General features: G+C 40.2%; 1 long non-coding RNA gene across 4 annotated transcripts; it reads right to left on the bottom strand.

Annotated features, from left to right (window-relative positions):
• Positions 1-202: 202 nt before the first annotated feature.
• LOC119304098 lies at positions 203-4,087 on the bottom strand. 4 transcript variants are annotated; one of them, XR_005148107.1, is made up of 8 exons: positions 2,786-4,087; positions 2,621-2,679; positions 1,921-2,025; positions 1,721-1,832; positions 1,474-1,558; positions 1,176-1,293; positions 732-800; positions 203-551 (listed from the first exon to the last, which is right to left on the bottom strand). It is a non-coding gene; the product is annotated as an uncharacterized LOC119304098 (long non-coding RNA). The 4 variants fall into 4 exon arrangements; XR_005148106.1 differs by having other exon boundaries at positions 1,474-1,832; XR_005148108.1 differs by having other exon boundaries at positions 1,474-1,832; positions 2,621-2,669.
• Between the last annotated feature and the right edge of the window lie 6,695 nt (positions 4,088-10,782).

The raw sequence follows: 10,782 nt of genomic DNA, 5'->3' as shown, positions 1-10,782 counted from the left end.
AAGAAATGGTGTGCATCTCATTCGAGAAGATTCAAAATTACTAGGAGAAAAAAGGAAACATGGAACGTGTGCACTTGATTTCCTAAAACAATGAAACCAAGTGTTGATAGCATGGACTAAACAAGAACTAGGACTACACCTGGGGGATGGTTATCCGGGTTGTGGTAGATATGTCGAGTACACCAATCGTTCTGTTCCAGCAATTATTCAATATTTTCTTTGAACATTAATATTCAATATTACAAACAGACGGGCGCAGCAACGCGCGCCTTCCATGATCTAGTAGACGGTATGGTTACATGCACACAGTAAAAGATCATGGTGAAGTATAAAGCCCGAAACACATGCTCCTACAAATAAATTTTGAAATATAACAACTTGCTACTTTAGGGCTACTCATGGCTTGGATGTGTGAATTTTAGAACGGCGTACTTCAGGTGGAGCACACGCGGTTGGCGTTCCGGCGAACTTGGTAGAACGGCGAGACTGGATGCTCCAGTACAGGGGCTTGAGCCTGTCTTTTATGTATCATACCATCTCACAATAGTATCCTGGATACAGAGGAATAAGCATTTACTTTTTAGTTTGAGGCCTACAATCGTGGAGGTTAAATAAATATATTCAGAGTTCACAAAGTGTCTTTTCAGTATAAATTCCATGAAGGACTATAGTGCTACTCATGGCATCACTTATCTGAACAACCCATAAATATATGATGAGAAAACATTTACCTTTTGGAAGCTGATGTTTCCAATACAACCACTGTTGCCGAGAAATTTTGTGGCAGGAAGGCAAATTAACTGTTTGAAGTAAGTTCACACTTCAAATGACAATGAAATTGAGACATACATGAATGCACATGAAACAGTTCATTACTCCTCTTCTAACCCATTCAGACAAGTTGTAATAAATCATACTATGGCAATAACGGCAATGGAGGGCATTAAATCGTCTAGATCTAGGACTGATCTAGATGGCAGAGAGCAGCAAGAGAGACTGTGACTCTGAACTGAACTCCGCGGACTATAGACATTATGGTTACATGCACACAGTAAAAGATCATGGTGAAGTATAAAGCCCGAAACACACGCTCTTTCAAATAAAATTTTAAATATAACAACTCGCTACTTCAAGGCTACTCATGGCTTGGCTGTGTGGATTTTAGAACGGCGTACCTGAGGTGGACCACACGCGGTCTGCGTTCCGGCGAACTTGGTAGAACAGCGAGACTGGATGCTTCCGTCTAGGGGCTTGAGGCGTCTTTTATGTATCATACAATCTCACAATAGTATCCTGTATACAGAGGAATAAACATTTACTTTTTAGTTTGAGGGCTACAATTGTGGAGGTTAAATAAAAATAATCAGAGTTCACAATGTGTCCTTGCAGTATAAATTCCATGAAAGACTACAATGCTACTCATTGCATCACTTATCTGAACAAACCATAAATATTTGGTGAGAAAACATTTACCTTTTGGAAGCTGATGTTAGAGGAAGGCCATCGTCACTGCGAGAAAACGGAGCTAGTCATGGCTCCTCCTTTTGGCTTCTCTGACCTATGGCGCCAGAATACAATCAAGAGCATTATACCCAGCAGGAGCATTCATCTCATCCTCCAAAAAAAGCCAATATTTATATACAGATTACAGAGATACAAAACCAAGCCTGGAGTAACGTTTAGAACACATGCATGAACGATGAACAAAAAGTAAAATAACCTGCTGCAGTAGAAGTAGAATGTTGTTGTCACCCTCAGATCTAGACTGGACATCAGTTCAGCTTTGAAAACTCGGTCTTCAAACCTTGGCCACCACAGGCCTCATGACACTACTGATAAAAGTGAAAGAAAATCCACTGAGAACCACGGATCCAAGTGTAGAAAAAGATATACTCAATTATTCTAACATTTTCACAATACCTGAATTCTGGTCATATTCTGCCAGGTTAGTGTAGCTGTTAGAGCACTCGAGTAAACGTGTACCGCTTAACTAATTTAAGGTGTTCTCTTCACGTCCAAATTTTCCTGAATGCATAAAGGTTATATAAGTAATGTTCTGGCTGAAATTGCACTTCTCCTATTGGGTTCACCTACATATATTTTTAAGAAAGTTCTTCCCCATTTTCTCTCCTCTTTATTTTTTTGATATATTATGCTGCAAATTTCTCGATTATTCTTTACTGCAAATTGTCAGGCTCACTGAGTAACAGGATTTGGGAAAACCTGCTTATAGTGTTATTTAATCAATCTGCTTTGTTTCTTCTATGGATTTATAGGATGAAGAATCAATATGAGAAAATAGATATAACTAAATCCCATGATTTCTTCGGCAAATGAATGTTTACAAACCGCAATTCACATGTATAGGATATCATGAGACAATGTTATACTTACAGTTTTAATACCTAGTACACAGATCACGCCAAGGATCTGACAACTATTACTGGAGAAGGAAAGAAGGTGCTCATGAAAATACAGCGTGATTGCTCAAGCAGTTCATATCTATACACAACTTAATTTATACATATGCTAGGAGGATCGATGCACCAGCGTGATTGCTGAAGCAACAATAATGCAGTAGGTAAGAAATGGTGTGATGTGCTCCGTGAATTTTCCTTACCGATCGGAGAGGCTCTGCTCTGTGCTCCATGATTACACAGTACTGTAACCTGAATTCCCCTGCATTAATATGACGAAAACCAAATATTGTACAATGGCCAACTAAATATAGTTGTTTTCATTCAAATGTAGGTCCATTGATTGATGACAGGGAAGTTGTGCGAACCTGAAGAAAGTGTGTCTGCCCGTGGTCAGATTGCGGGGAAGTTGTGGAGTTTGGTGCGTCCGTCAGAGCAGGGACATGCAGGCCGTCGTGTCAGCGTCCCGGCGTGGAGGGCGGTCTCGTTTGGCCACCGTTGCCGAGAAATATTGTGGCAGGAAGGCAAATTGACTGTTTGAAGCAAGTTCACACTTCAAATGACAATGAAATTGGAAGGTACATGAAAGCTCACGAAACAGTTCATCACTCCCTTCTAACCCATTCAAACAAGTTGTAATAAATCATATTATAGCAACAACCGCAATGGAGGGCATGAAATCGTCTAGATCCAGGGCTGATCTAGATGGCAGAGAGCAGCAAGAGAGAGTGTGACTCTGAACTGAAGTCGAAACTGCACTGGCCGCTGCAGCAAGACACACACATTTCAACCAGAGAATTTGATGGACTGAAACTAAAAAAACAATGTACCATAGAAAATTTGTTGTTGCTTTTGCAGTTCTGCTTAACCTGTTGGATGGGAACAGTTGTGATATGGCTGGTGATCTTCAAAAGAAGCAAACACAACTACTGGAATTTGTGCTAAAAGAAAAAAAATCTGCTGTTGTACGAACAATTGAATTGAATAACCAGTGAACATATATAGTAAAATATAAGTCTTGGATTCAGAAATTCCTTGCACGTTCATCAGATCGACGTCGCTCCCAACTCGGACTTGGATCCACGTAGGAGTACGTTCTCATTAGGACTTCGGAACATGGGATCAGATTAGATCACTTGATCGACCATGTCCGTCGAGGCGTACCTGAGTTCGATGGCGGCGGACCTGGGGACTCTGATGCCGGTCCACGAGGCGCTAGGGGAGTCGGACGTGGCGACCCCGTTTCCCGAGCAGGCAGCCACGGCCGAGGCCGAGGGTCCCCTCGTGTCGGCCATGGATGCCATGGCGGCCATGGCACACGAGCTCCACATCCGAGCTGCGACAATGGGTGATGGCGGCAGAGGCATGCGAGAGGGGTGATGGTGATGGCAGCGTGCGAGCGGAATGGTGGCGGCGGCGTAGCAGCGGCGCCGATGTGACCTAGGGCGTAGGCTCCTGAAGGGGATCGGAGGCGGCGGCGGCGGCCAACGGAGATAGTGCACGGATGGAGGGCAGTCTGGAGGCCTCGATCCTTGTTGCGAGCGCGATGGCAAGGGGTTCGGCGGTGAAGGGATCGATGGCGGCGAACGTTAACGGAGATAGCGCAGGGATCCTTGTTGCGAGCGCAATGGCGTCGGCGAAGGGTGTCCTCTGGCGGGGTTATCACTCGAGGGCTCTCTGGACGCCTCGCTGCTCGCTCGCTCATGCGTGCGAGTAGTGGAACTTTTTTCATTGGTTTAATTTCGTCCGTTTTTTCTGGCGTGGGAGGGAACTACGTGGACGCATGGCTCCTTTCAAACGTGGTTTTGGTTGGTTTTTTGGGGAATTGGGAGGTGGGAGGAGAGACGAAAATAAACCAGGCAAAGGATGGGAGGTGGAACGAAACAGAAACCGTGGAACGGAGACTATCAACTGCTCCATTAGAAGTAGAGATTATTACTAGACAATTGTCCGTGCGCTGCAACGGGAGTAAACATTCTACTTCTATTAGAGACTGCACGTCTATTATTATATTGATGTGTTAAAATGTTAGCAAGTTTTTGTATGCAATCACCATGATTTACCTTCCATTTTATTGTTAAGCACTTATTTAGTAGGAGTATGATTACTTGCCAAACAAAATATGTTTTTATTTTGGTAAGTTAATAAAACATGACACAACTGATTTTATTTTAGGGTGAATGAATGGAAGAAAAATCAGAGATGGGAGGAAAAAATCAAAGAGGAGAAGGAAAAAGTGGGACGTATACAAAGAAGATTGGACAAAAGAGACGTGAATGGTAACCTTACGTTCTTTTTAAGTAGTAGAGATTTTCTTCTTAGCTTAATCCTCTTGACCACTCTTGTAATGATGTAAAATGTTACTCTTGTAAAGGCTGTACGAAGTTTTCCCTACATTCATTCACGGTTAAAAAAATGAACAATGTGCTTGTATAAAACAATTGTTCAACTTGTATTTAAAAAATGGTAACCATGTATTTATACTGGAATATTGTTTAACGTGTATGGAAACATGTCTGACTGGCATTTAAATTGGGTTTGATCAGGTCAACTTATCCCAAATGCATGCCCATGAGTTTGTCCGCTCTGTCGCTCGTCTGTGATCCTGCCCATGAGTTTGATTCCAGACCCATGCACGAACCTGATTTTTTTTTGAGGTGTATGCACGAACCTGATGGGTAACCCAAATCGATTGGACAACCATTGGGGTGTGAGCCTTTGTGTTTGTATGTTAATGTAGCCAAAAAGTTGAGCAAGCAAACTTTTGTGTCGTATAGAAAATATTCAATTTGTATTTTAAAATTTATTCACAATGTAGTCCAGAAATATTTATTGTGTGCTTAAAAAATGCATCATGTGTTTTAAAACCGTCCAACATGTATTTAAAAACATTCGATGTGTGTTTAAAAACATTCAACATGTATCTAAAAATATTTATCATCTATTTAGAAAACAATCAAGGGTATTAGAAAGTTTTGTCCGTATATTTTGAAGAATATTGAATATGTATTTATGTATTACAAAAATGTTTGACGTGTATTTGAAATAATATCAAATGTGTATTTCATATTTAAAAATGAATATTTTAAATACAGATAAAAATTATGAGATAATAAAAACCAAAAGAAAGAATAAAGCAAAAAATTAAAAAGGGGGAAAGAAGCCAAGAAAACTGGTGATGTACATAGCACCACGGCACATTGAACCAACGAACACATCAAATAGGCACCAAAAACAACATAAGAAAATTGTCGCTATTGTGCAGGCCCATCTCAGGAACGTTGGCAATCGCTATATATCGCCCGCAGTAAGCAACATATAGCAACTTCGTAAGTCAAAATTCGGCAAAATCAAAAGTTGCCAAGAAAAATGGTAACTTTTTATGGAGTGCCAGAACCAATCTAGTAATTTTTTCTACACATGCCAACAATTAGCATGCTAAATATTGGTATCAATCCTGGTCTCATGATCCGCGCTGGCTTAAAATCGAGCTAGCTTGAGCCGACCACGTAGTGCATGCTCTACCCTAGCTGGGGCATTTCATGGTGTTTGCGTTTTTCTTACCCTAGTTTTGTTGTTTATGTTTAATTTTTGATGATTTTACAGGTTTTCTATAGTTTTTGTCTTTCTTTCTTTCTTATTTATTTTTATTTGTTATATACATGTTTTCTTTTACACTTTCCTTTTCTCCTTGGAATAAATGTTTTTTAAATGCATCAAACACATTTTCCTTTCAATTTCTTGTTCTTGTTCTTTTATTTTTCCTGTTTAGAAAAGCTTATAAATATATTTTTTACAATGTACAAACATTTTTAATATTTCTCGTTTAACACTACAACAATATTTTATTTGAACTAAATAACGCCATTTTAATACAAGAATATTTTTATTATATCTTGGAATATTTTTCAATTATATAAACATTTTTTTAATGTTTCAAACACATTTTAGTTGTATAATGCATTTTGCAAATGCATAAAACACTTTTAAATTCACACGAACATTTAATTAGACTGTATCTTATGAATTTTTTTAATACATGAATATTTTCAATATATGCAAACATTTGCAATTAATTTAACCTTTTACTAAATGCTTCGTTGTTTTTTATTTACATGATTTTTCTACATATGTTGACCACTTTTTTTTCAGATGGACACTATGTAAAAATAAGGAGAAAATATGTGAATAGTTACTTAAATTACATAACAATTTAAATATACTATGAATTTTTTATGTACATGATATATTTTATAAAATGCATGTCCAATATGTTTTTTTGTCAAATTAGTAAATAAAATTTCTAAAATATGTTTTCGTAGTATTTCTAGATGTAGGGCAAATGGGAAAAGCAAAAATGTGAAAAAAAATCAAAAGGGGAAAAGAGGAGAATAACGCACACCAACAATTTAGAAAATTTTCATCGGTATGCGCATACACAAGAAATCTAATCAATTAGCTATTCATGTTCAATACGATAATAGTCAGGGTCCACCTACATGGTTGTCAGCATGTGAGTGTTTTTGGGCCGCTGCCCTGGAGCTCACTGGAAAATAGACACACCGGCGTCCTCATATTGTTTTGTCTTGAGAGCAATGAATGATTTGACTTAGGCATGCACAACTGCTATGTATCGACGAAGCAGGTGCTATGGGTGAATAACATGTGGGGTGCTCAGAAGTGGGCCCGTCTATAAGCGTCCACTAAGATGTTTTTCCTGATTTTGCGATGTTCTTTCCTTCTGAGTCTATTTCTTTGTTTTTAGTTTTTCCATTTTCCTTTTCTTTACTATTTTTATTTTCCTACTATTATTTTCCCCTTTTCATAGTTCTTATTTTTTTTCTTTATTTTGTTCTACTATTATTTTCTTTCTTTTCCTGTTTTTCATTAATGTGCGGAAGTTATATGACAACTCAGCCTTGGTGATTGATGGGGTCGATGACCCAATGCTCATGGAAACTATCACGTTCTGGGAGGCACTTTGCCTGGCAGAAGATCTACACATAAACCAGTTTGTGGTAGCCGTGGCTCGAAACAAGTTGTTGCTGATATTATGCAGAACAACCAAGGCAGATCGAAAAAAATACAAGTAAAAGTTGCTGATATTATGCATCTTTTACTTGTATTTTTTCGTTTGAAGGTCGTGACTCGAATTTGGAGGCACATAGTTTTGCTAAATTCTTGCTTTCTTTAACTCATGGGTGTCATGTGTGGTTTGGTCAGCCACATGATGTAACTTCTATCCTACTATCCGTGAACTTTGATGAATAAAGAGAGGCCTTTACCCCTAAAAATTCAATAAAATAATATTTTTTAAGAAAAATTGTTCATCCCAATTTTGGAAAGTACATACGAATTTTAAAATATTCATAGATTTTGTAAAATGCTCTTAAACTTTCAAAACTATGCACAAATCTTAATCATAACACGATGAAAGCTCCTCCTTATCCTACCGACTCAAAGTTTTGGCCGATGGGACCTACCAACCGAAAAAGGTTGGCTTCCCCGATAAAGGCTTTCCGCAACTCGAAAATGATGTTCAGGAATTAGTAAAACTGTTCACGAATTTAAAAAAGTTCCTAAATTTGAAAATTCTTCATCAACTTTAGATAAAATGAATATCAATGAGTGTTAAAAATTCATGGTTTAATAAAAATATCCATGAATTTTCAAGATTTTAACGAATTTCAAAATATTCATGAATTTAAAATGTTTGAAAATTAATAAAGTACCCCTAAACTAAAAATATATAAAACCAACACACAAGATACATAAAAATAAAAGAGTTAATAAAAGTAAATCAAGAACTAGAAAACCCATAAGAAACAGAACACAGAACCGGAAATCGATTTTTTTGTGGAAGCCCGAGTTGGGCACATGTATGGTACAACCAGCCGCTACATGTGCCAGCCAATGAAACATATTTTTCTTTCCCATTTTTTATTTCATTGCTGGTTATCGATTTTCACTTTCCTTTTCTAGATTTATCATCTACCTTGTTCTACTACATTAATATTTTTCAATAAAGATAATTATTTACTTGCCTTCTCTTTTTTCAAAAGTGTGAACATTTTTTTTAACATTTTACTAACAGTTCTTAAAAATATCATTACTTTTAACCATCATTTCCTGGAAATACTTATACATATGACATTTATTTAGTGTATGAACTTATTTTCACAAATATTAAGATTTTAAGGAAAATCAACATTTTTAAAGCTGGTTTTTAAATGTTCAAACAAATTTAAATTACATGAACCTTATTAAAAAACACGAACAATCTAAATGCATGAACATTTTTTGCTTGTAAACATCAACATTTTCTTCTAAATACTGGACTATTTTATGGAAAACATGAGCTTCTATAACACATGGCCATGTTTTCGTAAACATGAAAAATGAGATGGCCATTTTCATAGTAGTTGAATTTTCCATGATTTTGATTAGTTTTTATCAATAATTGTATTATGATTTTTGTGGTCCATGATATGTTGGAATTGTTCCAGGGACAATTTACTAAGAAAAAAAATCTTTGGTTTTCTTGCTATTTTTTGGAAAGAAGTGCATCATGTTTTTTTTGTAAATTCCTAGTCATTTAGAGATCCTATTTGTAATTTATTTGGCTAGAAAGGGGCTTCCTTGCAATTACACGAGAGGCTAAGGCTTTGTTTTGTATTTTACAGAGAAAAAACAGTTGGAAGTGGGTCTTTTGTAGATAGGTGGATTTCTTCAGATCAGGAGCAGATGGGAGCACCCTACTGGACCGACTAGTGTGTGTTTTAGCGGTTTATGGCCCAGTTCTTCTGACAACTTAAAAAAACAAGCCACCCTTTTCGGCTTCTCCCATAAGCCTTTCCCCCCATTTGTTGAAGGAGCTTTGCTACACCTACATAAGACTACTTAAGAAACTTACGTAAGAGCTGATTTGGCCTAATTTGGTTGGAGGAGAACAAAGGCCTAGGCTCACCCCATGAAATTTGGGGGGAGATGATTAGTTGGAACGGAAAGAAAGTAAGCTTACATCACAGTTTACGTAGGTTGTGGGATAGTTGTGGGATAGTGAGTCCATACGCCCAACGATTAGGGAAGGCGGATTATGAAAGTGTTAGAAGGGATAGAAAGGGATTGATGGAATTGATATTTATTGCTTGAGCCTTGTGGGCATATATATAGGAGTACATGATCTACTGAGAGTACAAGACAAAGTAGAATCAAATCCTACGCTATCCTATCTTTCCTAATAATCATAATACTCACATCCCCCAACAATCCCAACGGTAGCGACGCAGTTGGTGAGACTGGAGAAGAATTCGAAGGTAAACCGATGGACATTCCCCCATAGTCGTAATGGTCGATGCATCGTAGAAGTCATGGCTCGAGTGAAAACCTACGAGGTTGCTCAAGCAAGGCGGTAGCCCTTCGTGCCGTTGTCGAGGTAGCCGAGCGCGTGGATCGTGTAGCCATGGTCGAGGTAGCCGCGCGAATAAGGCCGTGGTCGATGTCGACTCGGGGTAGCCGGTGTTGAGGAAGTCACCGTGGAGCCGTGGCGCAAGGAGACGCCGAGTTAGTCATGGGCGCAGTGATGTCGAAGTAGTGGTGTGCCGAGAAGAAGATGGTGGATGACGCGTCGCATCGGGTTTGCAAAGCCCGGGGACACGTCGTGGACAAAAGGCATGCGTCGGTCTTGTCAGCACTGGGCATGCGTAGACGGGCTAAGTCGATGTTCACGAGGCACCGCACCAGGCTTGCCAGGCCCGGGGACATGTCGTGGATGAAGGTCGTGTCGGTGTTGCCAGCACCGAGCATGCGGAGACGGGAACCAGCACGAGTTGTACGTCATGTTGAGGGGGCTAGCAGAGAAGGACTCGACAACAGTTGCGGTGCCAATCGGCGTGAGGTCGGTGTGGCCCGCGGTGGTTGGAGTAGACAAAGTGGTTGAGGAAGACGCTGGCGATGAGTTGGTATTGGACGAAGATGAAGGGGCTGGACGAGCGGCACGGCTCGTGTGAGCGAGCGACAGTGGCACCGAGGAAGCAGAGCTGCGGCAGAGGCCTGAGAAGGCGGCGGCGGCTAGGTTAGAAGCGCGACGACGATGCTCGAAGTAGGCGTGGAGAACCCAACATCCCGGCAAAGACCGGCACGAACGGTGGCGTTCCTGCGCCGAGGGAGGCGGCGCGGCGCATACCACGTGGAAGTCGACGCACGAGGACGGCAAAGGCCACCGCGGGCCGCGAAGCTACGGCCCGAAGGGGCGACGAAGCGGCAACATGCAGGTCAGGGCGACGGCGGGAAGACCTCGCGGCGGCTTCGTGGACCGCGTGCGGCGACGCTACGGTCTGATGGGGCGGCGAGGCGGCGGCCCGCC

This window comes from Triticum dicoccoides, chromosome 5A (assembly GCF_002162155.2).
Source record: "Triticum dicoccoides isolate Atlit2015 ecotype Zavitan chromosome 5A, WEW_v2.0, whole genome shotgun sequence".
In the NCBI taxonomy this organism is placed as follows: domain Eukaryota; kingdom Viridiplantae; phylum Streptophyta; class Magnoliopsida; order Poales; family Poaceae; genus Triticum; species Triticum dicoccoides.
This window is presented reverse-complemented; position numbering and strand designations above follow the sequence as displayed.